Source organism: Sturnira hondurensis, unplaced genomic scaffold, assembly GCF_014824575.4.
Source record: "Sturnira hondurensis isolate 20B ecotype Veracruz unplaced genomic scaffold, ASM1482457v3 Scaffold0009719, whole genome shotgun sequence".
Lineage (NCBI taxonomy): Eukaryota > Metazoa > Chordata > Mammalia > Chiroptera > Phyllostomidae > Sturnira > Sturnira hondurensis.
Genome location: NW_028082350.1, coordinates 10,817,288 through 10,832,440, shown reverse-complemented (window position 1 = coordinate 10,832,440; position 15,153 = coordinate 10,817,288). Strand labels below are relative to the sequence as shown.

The following is a 15,153-nucleotide window of genomic DNA, read 5'->3' as shown; positions in this document are numbered from 1 at the left end:
ATTAAGACCCAATTTGATGTGCTCAGTGTTTTTGTACTGAGACGTGCTGTGAAATTCTCCCCCAATTTACCCCAATCTTAACTTTCACAAAAGGAGCGAGGGTTTCGGGTGTCCGTACAAAGGAGTTGCCACAGATACTCCAGTGTCGGGCGCTGAAGAACTTTTTACAGACTTGACCCTGGGGATCTCTTTGCCCTGGACTGTTTGCTCTGATGACACAACACCCAAACCCAAATCAGTTAAGTCCCCCTGTAACGGTACTGTCCACTGTTTGCTGAGAGAGTAGGTCTTAACTGTTGTCTACACCCACCCACCCACAGGAAACAATGCAAGGGGGATGGCTGTGTTGACCGGCTTCACCATAGTAATCATTTCCCAGTGCACGTGTGTATGAGAACAGCATGTTGTGTATCTTGAAGATACACAGTGTTTACTGAAAAAGTAAAATTCTCATTGAAAGAGAAAACCCAACAATATAAGTGTTGCTTCCTTTCTCTAGCTGCTGCCTATCTAGAGCTTCTGTTGGTTGTAACGACTTTTCTTGCAAACTGTAAGACGTCTCCTGCACCTGGTCCTTCGAGCAGAACAGTAATAACCTTGGAATTGGGGGGCTCCCGGAGGCCGGGCATCTCATTGTCTGTGGCAGCCTCCAGCATGGGAGCTCGCTTTCTTTCCTCTTCTGTGACATGGAAATGGTCACAGCGCAGGTACACTCGAGCCACCGGGCCGTTGCTCTATCAAGGGGTCTCCTTTGTCTGTGTCACCATCTTCATCATCTCTGTTCCTTCTGTTGCTCTCCTTTTTGCCATTTAGGAGAATACTTAGACATCTCTATATATTATCTAGATTTTGTATTTCCAGATCATGTGTGCCCCCCCCAAGTAAATAGGAAATGTCACCAGCGCCCCGCTGTGAAGAAGTCACGCACCAAAGCCAGGTGCGCGGTGACCGCTCAAACAGAGCCCTGTGCCAGGTGCTGTCACCCACCTGTTTTTCCTCCTCTTCCCACGAACACTTTGGAGCACCTCCTCAGGGAAATCCGATCTGACTTAGCATAAGCAAACATCTCCTGTGGGCATTAATTTGCCGGCCTGGTTACCCAAAAGAATTGACCCTTTACGAAGCCAAGAATTGCTTGGGTTAAGCCATCCACACAACCTGAAATTCCAGAAACGTGGGAAAGGCAGGTTTTCTGGTGCACGGCCTTGTGGCTAGAATCCTGCTGAGCTGAAGAAATAAGATACTTCTTTGTCACAGGTGGGCTGGTTCCTGGGGGCCACAGCTGCTGCGCAGGCCCCGCCTCCTCATCTCTCTCTCGTGGGGGAATGTCAGGCTGGGCGTTGGAAATGGAATGGACCATGAGCTCATGGTTGTGGTTTGTCCTGCAGAATGACTCTGTGGGATGGAGCCTGTATCAAAATGACTGGTCATCTGTTTACCTTTGCAACAGTAAAATGACTTCTGGCTCCTGAGCATTTTTTTTTTTTGGTAAAATGTGCCTAGTGTAAAGTTTACCGTTTTAACCGGCTTTACGTGTACCATTTGGTGGCACTGAGGACTTTTCCCTTTGGAGTTCAGCCGTGACTGCTCTTCACCTCCAGAACTTCCTCACCTTCCCAAACTGCAGCTCTGTTCCCCTTAGACACTGGCTCCCTAAGCCCCTCTCCCCACTGGCATTGCCAGTCCACTGCCTACCTCTATGAATTTCCCTGCTCTAGGGCCCTGCAGAAATGGAATCATACAGCATTTGTCATTTTGTGTCTGGCTTATGCCACGTAGCATAATGTCTTCAAGGGTCATCCGTGTTGTAGCATGTACTGGAAATTTAACTGCTTTTTAAGGTCCAGTAGTAGTTCATCGCAGGCCTCATATTCTCGTATTGTTTCTTGTACTCATTCACCTGGCGGTGGGCACTGGGGTGGTTCCCTTAGTACGACCGTTGTGAATAATGCAGCACACCTGTGAACATGAGCGCCTGCTGTCTGTCCAAGTCTGTGCTTTCCTAGGTTTTGGGTACGCCTGCAGAAGTGGAATTGTCGGATTCTGTCTAATTTTTGGAGGAACCGCCGTACTGTCCTTTAGAGTGATTCTGTCACTTGACATTGTCACTTTGTTGTTGGATTTTTCCGTTTAAGTTGGGGACTGAGCGAAGCGAAGTTTCGATGACGCACAGCATGTTGTTTGGCTCAGTGGTTCCAGCAGGCCGTCTGTCGCAACAGCTCACGGTGGTCTGTTGGGTTCCTCCAGTCTTTAGGGCATTTTTCAGAGTATTTTACTAAATAAAGGAACTGTGCGACACAGGCTGTATTTTTATTTTTATTTTTGTAAAGTCATCAGGTTGGCAGGAAGAAAACGTGTCCTTAACATAGCAGTGTTTTAATCATTGCGCTGCTCTCTATCGCACGTCACCAGCAGTCACTGGTTGTCTTGCCAGCATGGCTCGCTGTCACGTCTGTAGCGGGAGCAGTGGCTTATTTCCTGTCTTTGTTCTTTGCTGGACACAGGACAAGGAGGACCTGCCCAGCTTCCCATCTCAAAGGGCTACTTCCCCAGCTCAGAGCCCAGGAGGTGGGGCAGGATGACCGTCTCCGTAACCAGGATGCTCTAGTCCTAGTTCACAGAGGTTTTTTTTTTTTTCATCATAAAATGCATAAGGTACAGAGATTCTTCCTTGAGATCTCTGGCCTCATTGGCCCTTAGGTTCCCTGACTTCGTGTCCAGATCGAAGGACTGTGGTGGACACCATAGTGGACCCGGGTGACGGGCAGGCTTGCTCTGAATGCTGGGTAAAGCTGGAGCTGTTAATCACTGAGCTCACGGACACCGTTTGCTGCTACGTGCTCCCTGGGACAGATTTCCTCCCAGAATTGAGTCAATGTGGCCAGACTTCTCTTTCTGGCTAAAGCCTTGTCCTCACTCTCTTTAGAGTAGCCTAAAGGATAGCTTGTGTGGGAGTGTGTGTCCTTTGTTTCAACTCCTAAGGTGCCCCGATGCCCTGCAGACATCCTCGTTTCCCTTTTCCCCTGGGTGTAGATCTGCTGTATGAGACTGTACGTACGGTCAGTCCTCATTTATTCCCTGCTGATGCTGAACAAGATGACGCCCTGCCTTCCTGTTACAGCCGTCTTGCCGTAAACAGATGTCATTTTCACAGTCTCTTCAGTGACTGTTTTCTGCACCTTTGAGCTTTTTTGGAGGGGTGATTTTGCTATTTAAAATGGTCCCATGCAGAGAGCTCCAGTGCTGTCTGGTATTGCGAAGCGCAGGAAGACCCCAGTGGCTTGTGGAGAAAATACTTGTGCTAGCCAGGTTTGGTTCAGGTATGAGTTTTCTCGCGGGCTTCTGGCCGTGGGTCTGGCGTTATGAACCGATAGCAGGTATTAAGTACGTTGTCTGTGAACAGAAACAAGGTTATGTATGTATGGATCCGTTGATGAAAATGCTTCCAAAGGCTGGCGGAAACCTAACCCTGCATTTCCCCTTGGGGCAGTTCCTGTTCACTCATCATGTTCCCAGTGACTTTATAGAACATGAATACTGATCTCTATCCAATACATCTCAAGGAGGTGGCGTCTATACATCAATATCCAATTTAGAGAAATATTTTTACTCACCTTAGGGAAGTGTATTTTTAATTGTGTAAGTGATGTCCAGATGGTCCCCAATGTTAATGATGGTTTGATTTAACGGTTTTTCAGCTTTATGATAGTACGGGAGCCATATAAGTTCACTAGAAAAAGTACATCGTTTTTAGGGCTAGTGGGCTAGTGACATGGGCTAGTGACATGCAGTATGGCACTCTCTGTGACGGTGGCCAGTGGCAGCAGGCCCAGCTCCCATTCAGCCACGCCATCCCAATAGTCAGCACCCGGCACTCTGCAGGGTCCCGTGTTGCCAGTGGNGATTTAACGGTTTTTCAGCTTTATGATAGTACGGGAGCCATATAAGTTCACTAGAAAAAGTACATCGTTTTTAGGGCTAGTGGGCTAGTGACATGGGCTAGTGACATGCAGTATGGCACTCTCTGTGACGGTGGCCAGTGGCAGCAGGCCCAGCTCCCATTCAGCCACGCCATCCCAATAGTCTCACCCAGCACTCTGCAGGGTCCCGTGTTGCCAGTGGTTTTGGGGCACTGTGTTTTGCGTTTTCTCATTGTATCCTGTCTACAAAAGGCCCATCTGTGTCTCCTGCCTCTGCTGAGAAGAAGAAGGCAATCCCTTTGAAGGGAACCTCCATATCCTTGTCCATCCCTAGGCTAATGCAAGTGTTCTGAGCCCACTGAAGGTAGGCCACACTCAGCTGTGGTGTGTGATGGGTATATTCAATGCATTTTTGACTTACAGTGTTTTCAGGTCAACATTATCTGTAGCTCTAATTTTAGACTTGTATATTTTGGCGGAAAAGGCTTGCTCCTTGTGCCCACGCCGTTTATACTACATTTCACATTTTTAGATACTCTTCCTCTTTCTGGATGAAGGACCTCCCTCTTTTTTGACACCTTTCTCTTAAGATATGTCTTCTCTTGGTGGGGCTTGCTGACTTCTGCTGAGAGAGGTCTGCAGCCCTCTGCAGGACGTGGGGCCTGAATTTCAAAAAGTCTCCGCCCTGGACGGTGTCCCTTGTGAGCAGAGAAGCGGTCACCTCCCTGTGGTCCCTCCCTCTTCGCCTCAGCCCCGCCCCCCTTCATCTCCCTCTGTGTTAACTCCGTGGAGTGTGGAAAAACAACCTATAGAAAGTTTGTTTGTGTCTTAGCCAGATGATTTACGGTGCTAGTTCTCAGCTAGAGCTTGATTTTGGTTTTATTTAAAGCTAATTTTACTATAGTGATTACAGTGTAGGTTCTTGCCTTATATTTAGGCTGGACAATATGAAATTGTAGATAATTCAACGGCCTCGGGCTTACAAAAACAGCAATTTCATGTGGTTCAAGTCAATATTTTGCCTATTAGTCTGGTTACTGGTTACGTTTTCTCTCTGCACATGTCACAGAAGTGGCATCTGAGGATGTGTTCACAGCGAAACCGTGTAGTGTTTACGGACTCAGAGCATCTGCCTGGTACTCTGGCTGGACTTTCTCTTCTAAGCGTCTTCTTTGGCCTTCTGACGGAGTTAGGATGAACTAGTATAGCAGTGCTTCTTACGCTGTTTAACACTTTAAAATCTTTCTTTGAAACACATCTCCCCGCCCCTGCATTTTTCTGGTTTACTTCTGATAGGAGCTTGAATCGGACCTGTGCAGGCGGTTCCAAGTTCAGGTTCTAAAGGGGCGATTTGTCCATGCTTTTGTGTGTGTGAGGGGAGAGCCGAGCAGAGCTTTTGGGTGCAGGTTCAGTTATTTATGAGGGTATAAAGTAGTATCTCAGTATGGTTTTAATTTTTTACTCCATTGATGACATCGTGTGCTGGGGGTGCGGGATGCAAAATCACCCCAGTGAGCATCACTGCTTTAGAGAATGGTCGTTAATTCCGAGACATGGTCTTTTGGGGGTGTGTCAGCTTTGTGCCAGGCTTCTTAATGATGTAGTGAGGTTTCTCCACGCTGGGTACTCAAGAAGGCAGTGTCCCATCTCTGCTTAACCTTCAGTTACTGTCTTCTGCTTGCACCTCCGGGGCACCACCTGTCTGGTTGGTCTCGGGCAGTCTCGACCTGGGCCTTTGTAGCTCACTCCCCGGCTAAGGCCTTGCAGCCTTAGCTGAACCCCACCGAGATGCCCTCTCTGTACTCCTCTCTGATAGCCTTGCTTCCAAGCTGCCAGCCACTTCAGCTGACCGAACCTCCGACCTCTGCCTCCTCTGCTTGTGGCCGCCATGCTTTGTGGACCCCAGCTCACTGCCACAGCTGGAATGTGGTCTCCTGGCAGAGAACCAGGGCTGTGGAGAGGGGGCCCTGTAAGTGTCCCTCTCTCAGGGGTCAGTCTTGCACTGCCTGTTAATCGATGCCTAAAACCACAATTTTGTCCAATGATATCATTCCTTATGACAGTGGTGGTGGCGGGCATTGGTCTCGTCAGTTTCTCAGCCATGGATCAGAGTAGCAAACTCATCCTGAGTTTCATCAGCTAGATGTTTGTGGGCCTTGAGGCAGGCGGCAGGGTGTGTACAGCACAGGGTGCGGCAGTATTAGCTGGGGGGACACACCTGGCCGCTTCTTTGCCGAACAGAACAAGGGTGAGGGCATGTCGTGGGCTGAGGTTCAATAGCTTTTGTCATGAGTCATCTTCATGCTTATTAAAGACCCAGTTTCTGGGTTTAATTCCAGACCTATTCCTCCAAATTTCTAAGGAAGAGGCTGGGAAACCTGTATATTTCACCTGTTCCCTAGGGATTCTCCTCACCAAGACAGCTGAGAGAACATTCTAGAGAATGGGAAAGGGGGCAGTAGGCAGGGGTGGGTAACTGGAAGGGGACAGCCTGAGGATCTGTGTTCCTTTTCCTGGGATGTATGTTGAATTCATGGCTGACATTTATGTTTTTAAAATTGTAATTAGTTTAGTCAAAAATTTTTTTCTTGTTTGTCTGAAAATGTTTTTATTTCTCCTTTGTTCTTTTAAGCTATTTCTCTAGGTTTAAAATTTTTGGTTGGTAGTTACTTTCTTTGAGGTCTTCCAGGATAATCATTTCATTTTTTAAATGGACACCTTTTTCTTTTGAATCGTGGTTAAATACACATAATATAGAATTGACCACGTGGACCATTTTCGAGTGTGCAGCTGCGTGGCAGTCGGTACCTTCACGTCATTGTGCCATCCTGGCCACCATCCCTCCTGAACTCTGTTCTCCCTGTAAAACTGAGCCCGCCCGGGAAACTGCCGTTCCCATCCCCCCACCTCCGGCAACCTCCGTTCTGCTTGCTGCCTCTGAATTGCCCTCTGCTGGGTGCCTCACGGAACTGCAATCGTGCAGACTTTGTCTTTGGGCGATGGGCTTATTTCTCTTAGCATAATGCCCCAGGGTTAATTTAGTGTCTTGAATAGGCATGGGTCAGACATTTACTCAGTGTTCTCTGAAGAAGTCATCTACCACCCTGACCATCAGCTGTGGTGATGACCTTTGTAGTTGGTTGTGGAGGAAGAGGAAGGTGTGGCAGAGACCACTCTGCCCTCTCCTGTTCCCCGCTCCCACCGAGCAGCTGGGTCTGGGTTTTGATTTCCAGTCTTCGTCTACAGCCTCCGGGCCCCATCAGCCTACATTTTCTTTTCTTTTTTTTTTCCCCTCTTCAACTTCCAGCCTTATTTATTTTTCCTGGAACCTGGATACAATGAACTGTAGCAAGACAGTGCTCGGTACTCTTGAAGCCTCACTTTAGATTCTTTAAACGGCTCAGTATTTTGAGTGCACGAACTCACATTCCAATAAAACTGGAAAACTAAAATTTGACATACCAACAGATTTACTCAACATTCATGGCACTCCAAAATTTTCTAGGCATTCTGTGGCCCTCACTATAGTAGAATTCAAGCTTCGTAAACTAGCTTACACATAGACACAGTCACTCTTTCTTTCTTTAGTATCGCAGTGTCTTAACCTCTATTGGGGCCCCACTGCTTTTGCTCCGATCCGTTGAGCAGGAGAATGTGGGACTTAGAAAAATGGGATTTGGTAAAGGGGTGACAGGTCACGTGACAGGAGGTAGTTTTCCTCACTGTTCTGTGCACATTTCTGCTGATATCCGTGTACCCACTGATGATGGAGGTTAAGGTGTTGTCACTTTTGGTGAGGTTGGTTCTAAAAAGGGACACTGTGGACGCATCCATATTTAAACGGCGGCCCTGCGCTCTGCCGTGTTTGTCTTCTGTACACACGTCTTCATTCTCGGAAGCTTCGAAGTCGGTGTTTGAAAGGCAGCGAGTCATGCAGCTCCTGACTTGAAGTTTGCTGCATTCGCAGCCTGCTCCCGTGTAGTGCTTCGATGCGTATGAACCCTACGGGAAAGGGAAATCACGTTTGTAAAATACACTCATTTTGGCTAATCCTCAGTCAAATTATGTACAGTAGGTAAGTTTGTCGGGGGCGTATTGGTTCCCTCTTGCACTCCCGGTCTGAAGGGAGGCATACCATGAGCAAACTAATTAGAAACTTCTTTATAGACGAAATAGCTCGAAGCATAGTTGCTGTCAAAGACTAGCATATGCCCCTCACCTATACATTTTAATGACTAAGCATGTCATTTGTGAGATGATAGATTATAAACACTTTTTGTGGGTTTTTAATAATGCTTTAGTTATAAAAACATTTATAGAAACAGAAAACAGGAATTTATGATCAAAATATATATGTTTTTAAAAGTGGGTAGCCGTTTATGTTTCTTCTCCTTCTGTCGGGGGCATGCTTCATTACTTTCTCTCCCTCCCGTGGGCTCATGCGTGTTCACATAGCTCCTTCTTTCCGCTGCCCGGCCGGCGCGCCTTTGCCATGGCTGTTCTGAGTTGCCCAGTTCTCTGTTCGCCTCTCTTGTTTGTAAACTGGTCAGACAGGGCTTGTCTTTGAAGCACAGAAAGAAACTGGCGATGGGAGGGTCTGGCTGTGAGGGGTCTTCACTCCCTGGGGGTATGATCTCACTCAGAACACACTAGTCCGGTTGCCTCCCCTGTTCTTTGCACAGGTGGTCATGGACTTTATCGATGACACTGTGGTCATTCTCCTGCAGCAAGGTCACATGCTGACTGCCCCCCACTCACTGAGGCCCCTATGTTCAGTGCAACACTTAGATTTTCTGAAATGTCCCCAAGGGTCTGGGGTCACATCAGGCACTCCCCCTCCACAGCACACACGGTGGAGAGTAGTATTTTCCAGGCAGCATGATTGCCAGCCAATGGGGGACGCTGTGTGGCGGTCTCCACACTGCCGACTGGTCAGGCTCTGTGCCGTCCTGCAGGGGCTGTGGGCCCCAGGGCGTCGGAGAGCCAGCCTCACAGACTGGTGGCTCTCGGAGGTGGTGGGGTCCGAGAATGTGGAGAAACTGACCCTGAGGAATTCTGGTCCTCAGTCTGACCTCCGAGCAGGTATCACAGTCCTTCCCCGGCCCACCAGGTGGTTCTTGGGGTCTAGGTATTCCTCTCCTGTTTGGAAGCTCACCTGTCAGTTCCGAGTGCATCTTTCAGGCCTCTAGAGTTCAGTAGGTCATTGTGGTTTAAAGGTAAAAGGTGGCTGATGGAGCTAAAAGGAAGTTACTGGTACGTACCCCCAGGAGGTAAAAGCCATGTCCATCAAAACTTGCAGAGCACTTGGGGGAACGCTGTGGAGCTGTGAGGTGAGAGAGAGTAGCAGGTGACCGACTTTGTTTTTTATTTCCTTGAACCTCTTTTCTATGGAATCATAGAAGGGACCTGATTATCTTTAGGGAGTTGCCATCCATTATGTTCTTAGGGACGGAGGGTGTTGGGCAGCCCTTCCCTGAGAAACCGAGATTAATGGCTTTCAATTACTCAGTCGTGGCGGTAGGTGTGGCGGCCTCGCTAGGCAACTCTGAGCAACAGTATTGGAAAAATACAGGCAATTTTCTGCTTCAGGTGAGCTAAACACAGCCCTCCTGGCTGCTGCAGCAGCCTTGCCCAGTGTGCCTGGGACCCACAGTGTGTGACAGACGGCTCTGGGTGGGGCCAGGAATCAGGCAGGAAGTACGCCAGAACTGCAAGATAAGTGACCCAAATACCTGTTTTCGGTGCTGAAGGTCCTTTAGGTTCTGACTCTGAGCCTTTTTTTTCTGACTTTTCCTAGAATATTACGCAGCATTATCCTAGCGAAGAGATGGAGTCATGATGGTGAGCCAGTCTGAGGACAAGATAGTAGTGGGCACCGGTGAGACAGTCTTTCAAAGGGACAGCCCCTAGAGCAAGGGACAACGTGGGTGTTTGACGTATGCCTGTCCAAAGGCGTAGCCACCTGGGTCCCTCTGTGGGAGGAACCATGTACACACTGAAGCCCTTGACATTCACGCTGGTGATCAGGGACCTGCATCATGAAAATGGTGAACCACAGCTTGTGACGTGTGTGTTGAAGGACTTTCAGAGAAGGCTTTTTGTAACAGTGAAGATGGAATTCTTAAAGGGGTAGTGCATCTGACCAATCTGGGAAACTTCCTTCTGTGGAAAGAACGTACCCCCCCCCCCCCNATAACGCCCCCCCCCCCCCCCCCCCCCGCCGTTCTTTCGGAGGTGGTGTTTACATGCCCACACTTGGGTTTGGTGTTTCACTTCTATTAGTGAAAATAATTTGGACAGGAGAGACAGTTTATTTTTCAGACGAGTGACAATTATTAGTTGCACTTACTTGGAAAAAATCGTACAAAATGAATGTTTGGCCTGGATCATACAGTTTCCTTAGCACTCCAGAGGGGTTTTCGGGCCCACCCACAGGAGGGGGCTGACCGTAAGCAGGTCACTGCTCTGGTGCAGTAGGCACTCCACAGTTCATGGACTTGTTCCCGGTGGCCAGGGAGAGGCTGGTGTGACCGATGAGATAGTCCCGGTTTTTGTCTAGGAACGAACGGTAGTGCAGTGTGCATGATTGAAGCTGTCGCTTTGAAGACATCTTTCATTTCTAAGAGCAGATGCGTTTCCACTGCATGCTTTCCAGTGGACGAGTTGGCTCACATTCTTGCTAAGATTGGATGTTGTGTTTTTTTTTTTAAATCTCTGCCAGTTTTACCAACATCTGGCTGAAAAAATAATGCTTTATCTTAATTGACATGAATTTGAGGGTTGCTAATTTTTTAAGCCACTGGTGTCTTTCTTGGTGAATTTTCTGCACCCATTCTTTGCATGCAGCCCACCCCTCTTATTAATTGATAAGCATTTATAATTTTTTTTATTGACATTTAGATGCCCTTGATTATCGAAGGTATTAACTGTGGGTTTGGCATATAATGTGCCAGTATTGCTTCCAGTTGTTTTGCGTGCCTTTTGTGTTTCTCAGGGTGGAACTGTTTTTATTTTCACAAGAAAAACAAATCTAACCAAACAGTATTCGTTGTAACATGTCAGTTTAAGGAAATGTGGAAGCAAAACATTAGCAGAAAGATGAGGCATGAAATTCACACATTGTTTTTCTCCACACTGGATGTGAACTTTTAAAAAACAACTGTAACATACATACTTTTAATTTCAACCAAACTTTAATTTTCTGCATTCATGAGAAACAATGTTAACCTGACTGCATTAAAAAAGACCGGGTGCCAGACACGAAACGCTTTCACCTTATTTCTCCTCTGCAAAGTGGGAATAATTTTTACTTTGTAACAGCATCTGGCCTGATCTTAGGCGCTCAATGGATGGCAACTGTTTTTACGGTCATGCTGATGTAAATAAATACGCAGGGGTCTGTGCGCTCCATCAACCAGTAGCTCCTGGTAGCAACAACCATGTAACTGATAACTCTAGATGCTGTTTTCTCCATTGTTTCTGATAAATCAGCTATCAGTTCTATTGTTGTTCCTTCCTTTGTGATGTGTCGCTTTCTTCAGCTGCTTCCAAGACTTTCTCTTACTTGTTAGTTTTTAGCAGTTTACTGTGTTGCACCTTGGCATAGGTCTCTTCCTTTTGATCCTTGTTGGGGGTTGGTAAGAGTCCTAGGTATGCAAATATATATATAAAACCAAACTGCATCTCTCTCTCTCTCTCTCTCTCTCTCTCTCTCTCTCTATATATATATATATATATATATATAATTTCCAAACTTGGAAACATTTCAGCCTTTATTTCTTGAAGTATTTTTTTCTTCCCTTTATGTTGTCTTCTTCCAGATCTCCAATTACACACGTGTTCCATTGCTTGATAATGGAACTGGCAGGCTTTATTTCTTCTATCTCTTTTTTATTTTTCTATTCGTTCTTCAGATTGTAAATTGTAGACACAAGGGTTAATGAATCAGAACAGGTCAATGGGAATTTTTCTGGTGCTAAAGTTATCTGGTGAATTTTTCATTTTGCATCTTTTGGTTCTAGAATTTACTTTTGGTTTTTCTAGATCGTGTCCCTCTCTTTCCTGAAATTACTCATCTGTTCATTTTTTATAGCCATATTTTCCTTTAACTCCTTGGACGTAATTTGTAATACTGCAGGCCCTTGGATCATTTTGTTTCACTCAGTGCCATTTCTTTATATCATAGGAACCTCACAGTTGTTTATGTCAATGGTAAAATTGTTTTCACTGTATGGCATTTCTCTCAAAGTCCCGGGACCAGTGGGTGGACACAGCGAGGATGGACTGTGGTTGTTTTGTGCACCTTATCTAATTCCGGATCCTCTCGGGGTCTGTTTCTATTGCCTGTAAGTTTCCCTCTTGATTATGGGCCACATTTTCTTTGCATGTCTAGTCATTGTTCTACTGTTTCAGATGGTATGAAGATTACATTATGGGAGTCTGTATTATTTATTCTGAAAGGCAATTCCTGGCAGAAGTGGGCCTGTTAGGAATGGTTGGTCAGTTTGTTCTTTTTATCTGCCTGCCTGCCTGCCTGCCTGCCTGCCTATCTATCTGTCTATTTATCTGCGCTATCTAGGGTAGACATTTCCGCTTTGAACTTAGTCTGCGTGCACAGCCCTTACTCTGGAGTGAGATCTTTATTACTAAGGCGTGGCCTTTGTGGCATCTGAGCTGACTGGCTGAGGTCCCAATGAGCAGCCCTTTATTCTGGTTGAGCAGAACCAGTGTCTTCCGGCACTGCATGGCCTGGTGACCTCTGGAGTCGCCCTTCAGCACCCTGCTGCTGCTCCCCGGGCCCAGGTAGTCTTGCCCTGGCCATGGGCAGCAAAGCCCTGGAGAAGTAGCTTCGGAAAATCCCCACAAAAACTTCTGGGGCCTCCCCTCTGCTACTCTGGCTCACAAATTCCAGATATTTCTACAACGTGGAACAGCCACTCCCTCTTCTTCGGCTCAGTGAAACAGCCATTCTCCTCGGGCTGTAACTTCCCCCAGGGCAGCAGGCCTGGCCAGGCCCTGGCTCCGCTCCTGTGTTCCCTTCCCTCCAGGCATGCAGTCCTGTGCTGCCTTGGTTCAGTGCCAGAAAATAGCTGCTTCTTCGTGTATTTTGTCCCATTTTACGGTTTTATGAGGAGGGCAAGTCCAGCACCTGCTACCCTTTTGCGGTCAGAAGCAGAAGTTGGGCACTCTTTGCTTGTCAGCTGTGTCTTCCTCGATAATCTCGATGACATGCCAGTGTGTGTCGTGTATCTCATTTGGCATGGGGATGGTTTTCTTTGGACAGAACTTTCATTTCTGGGTTGGCTGCAGGGTTGTTATCAACTTCCACCAACGTCTGCTCTGGAACTAGCCCTTCAGTCTGTCACTGCACTGGGTCCCAGGCATGGCTGAATCACCGGTGGCCCTGAGGGTGCCCCCGGAGAGACTCGGTCTTTTGCACAAATTGTCATCTGTGCCATCTCACCCTGTAGTTCCAGTGTCAGCTGTGGTGATGATAGTCTGTGAGTGACAGTTCTCGTCAGATATAGCTGCTTGAGATTTTTTTTGAAAATGATCAATTTAAAATAAAAGCTTAGTGCACCATTCTGCCTTACTTCAATTGTTAAAATTAGGCCTCAAACATCTACTCGTCTAAATATGTATTTTTTGCATGGAGAAGTAACACATTTATTTATTTATTTTTAATATTTTATTTATTTACCTTCAGAGGGAAAGGGAAGGAGAGAAATATCAATGTATGGTTGCCTCTCATGAGTCCTCTGCTGGGAACTGGCCTGCAACCCAGGCATGTGCCCTGACTGGGAATTGAACCACGATCGTGTGGTTCGCAGGCCCGCACTCAATCCACTGAGCTACACCAGCCAGGGCTATTTTTAAAATTGGCTTTAAGAATATTTTGAAGATAGCTTTCGGTCACTAAGGCACAGTAAGTTCTCTTTCTTTTCCCCAGGGCTGGCCGGCCTGCCTGCCTTCCTTCCTTCCTTGCTATTTTGTGACTGATTCACTTATACCTGCGTAGCATTTTCACCTTGCACAGTGTTCCCCTTCTGTCTGGCCATTTCTTTCATTCACACAACCCTAGTGCACTGTCTTATTACATCTTGCCTGGAGTAATTCTCCCTTCTTGTAAGACTCTCCTGGCCAATTTACAGTTTAACCTTCCTAAAGTTGAGTTTCTCACACTCATGTAAAAATATTTCACTGTTTCTTGTTGCCTTCCAAACTTTTGAGTGCTTTCCCAGCCCAGTTTCCGAGCCAGATTTTGGGCATTCCTCACTCTGCACCCACCACGTGCTGCTTTTTCCTGACTTCTGTGTGTGCTGTTCCTTCAACCTTCTGTGCTCCCCACACAGTTTCTCCTCTTCATTGTCCCAGGTTCGCCCCTCAGCCCCCCAGTGCCACTGCCTCGCAGCCTTCTCCCGTCCCCCGCGCTGTTGTGCTTACTGCCCAGGCCACACTTGGATTCCAGGTTCTTGTACATGCCTCCTCCCACTGGGGCCCTCTACATAGTAGGCAGTAAATATTTGTCATTTCCCTTTTTTTTTCAATCCTCACCTAAGGACATGCCCATTGATTTTGAGAGAGAGGGGAAAGGAGGGAGAAAGAAGGAGAGAGAACTATTCATGTGAGAGAGAAACATCAGTTGGCTGCCTCTTGCATGTCCCCTGACTGGGGAGAGAACCCACAACCCAGGCAGGTACCCTGACTGGGAATTGAACCCGTAACCTTTCAGTTCACAGGATAATACTCCAGCCAACTGGGCCATACAGGTGAGGGTGTCATGTTACTCTTGTAGGAAACCTGTGATCTAGGCAGGGTGAGGGGTTATTTCTAGCCGCAGACTGAGTAAAGCAAGACCTGAAGCACCGAAATGATGCCACACTCAGAATTACTGACGGATCCCAGATTTACAGTCCGCGTCCTCCACATTTTTTCCAACTTCTCCACTCTCATCTGGCCCGACTCAAAGTTACTGCAGTTGGCCTCCGTGTGTAAACTTTAAACAAGATACTGGCAGGTCCACCTGTGTTGAAACATGAAGACGGGGGTGCTGTGCTCTGCTCCCGCTGCTCCTTTGCTGCCGCCGCACTGCGGAGTAGAAGGCTCTGGGCCCCTGGGTCCCTGCTGTCCTGGGTCAGCCTGCCTGTCTGGACATCACACCAGACCCCATGAAAACGTGCTCTGCGTAGAAGGCTCTGGGCCCCTGGGTCCCTGCTGTCCTGGGTCAGCCTGC

At 47.4% G+C, this 15,153-nt stretch overlaps 1 protein-coding gene across 1 annotated transcript in view; it reads left to right on the top strand.

Annotated features, from left to right (window-relative positions):
* Nucleotides 1-15,153, top strand: part of ABCC4 (ATP binding cassette subfamily C member 4 (PEL blood group)) — a 222,820-nt gene that overhangs the window by 52,286 nt on the left and 155,381 nt on the right. The gene's annotated exons all lie outside the window — the stretch shown is intronic.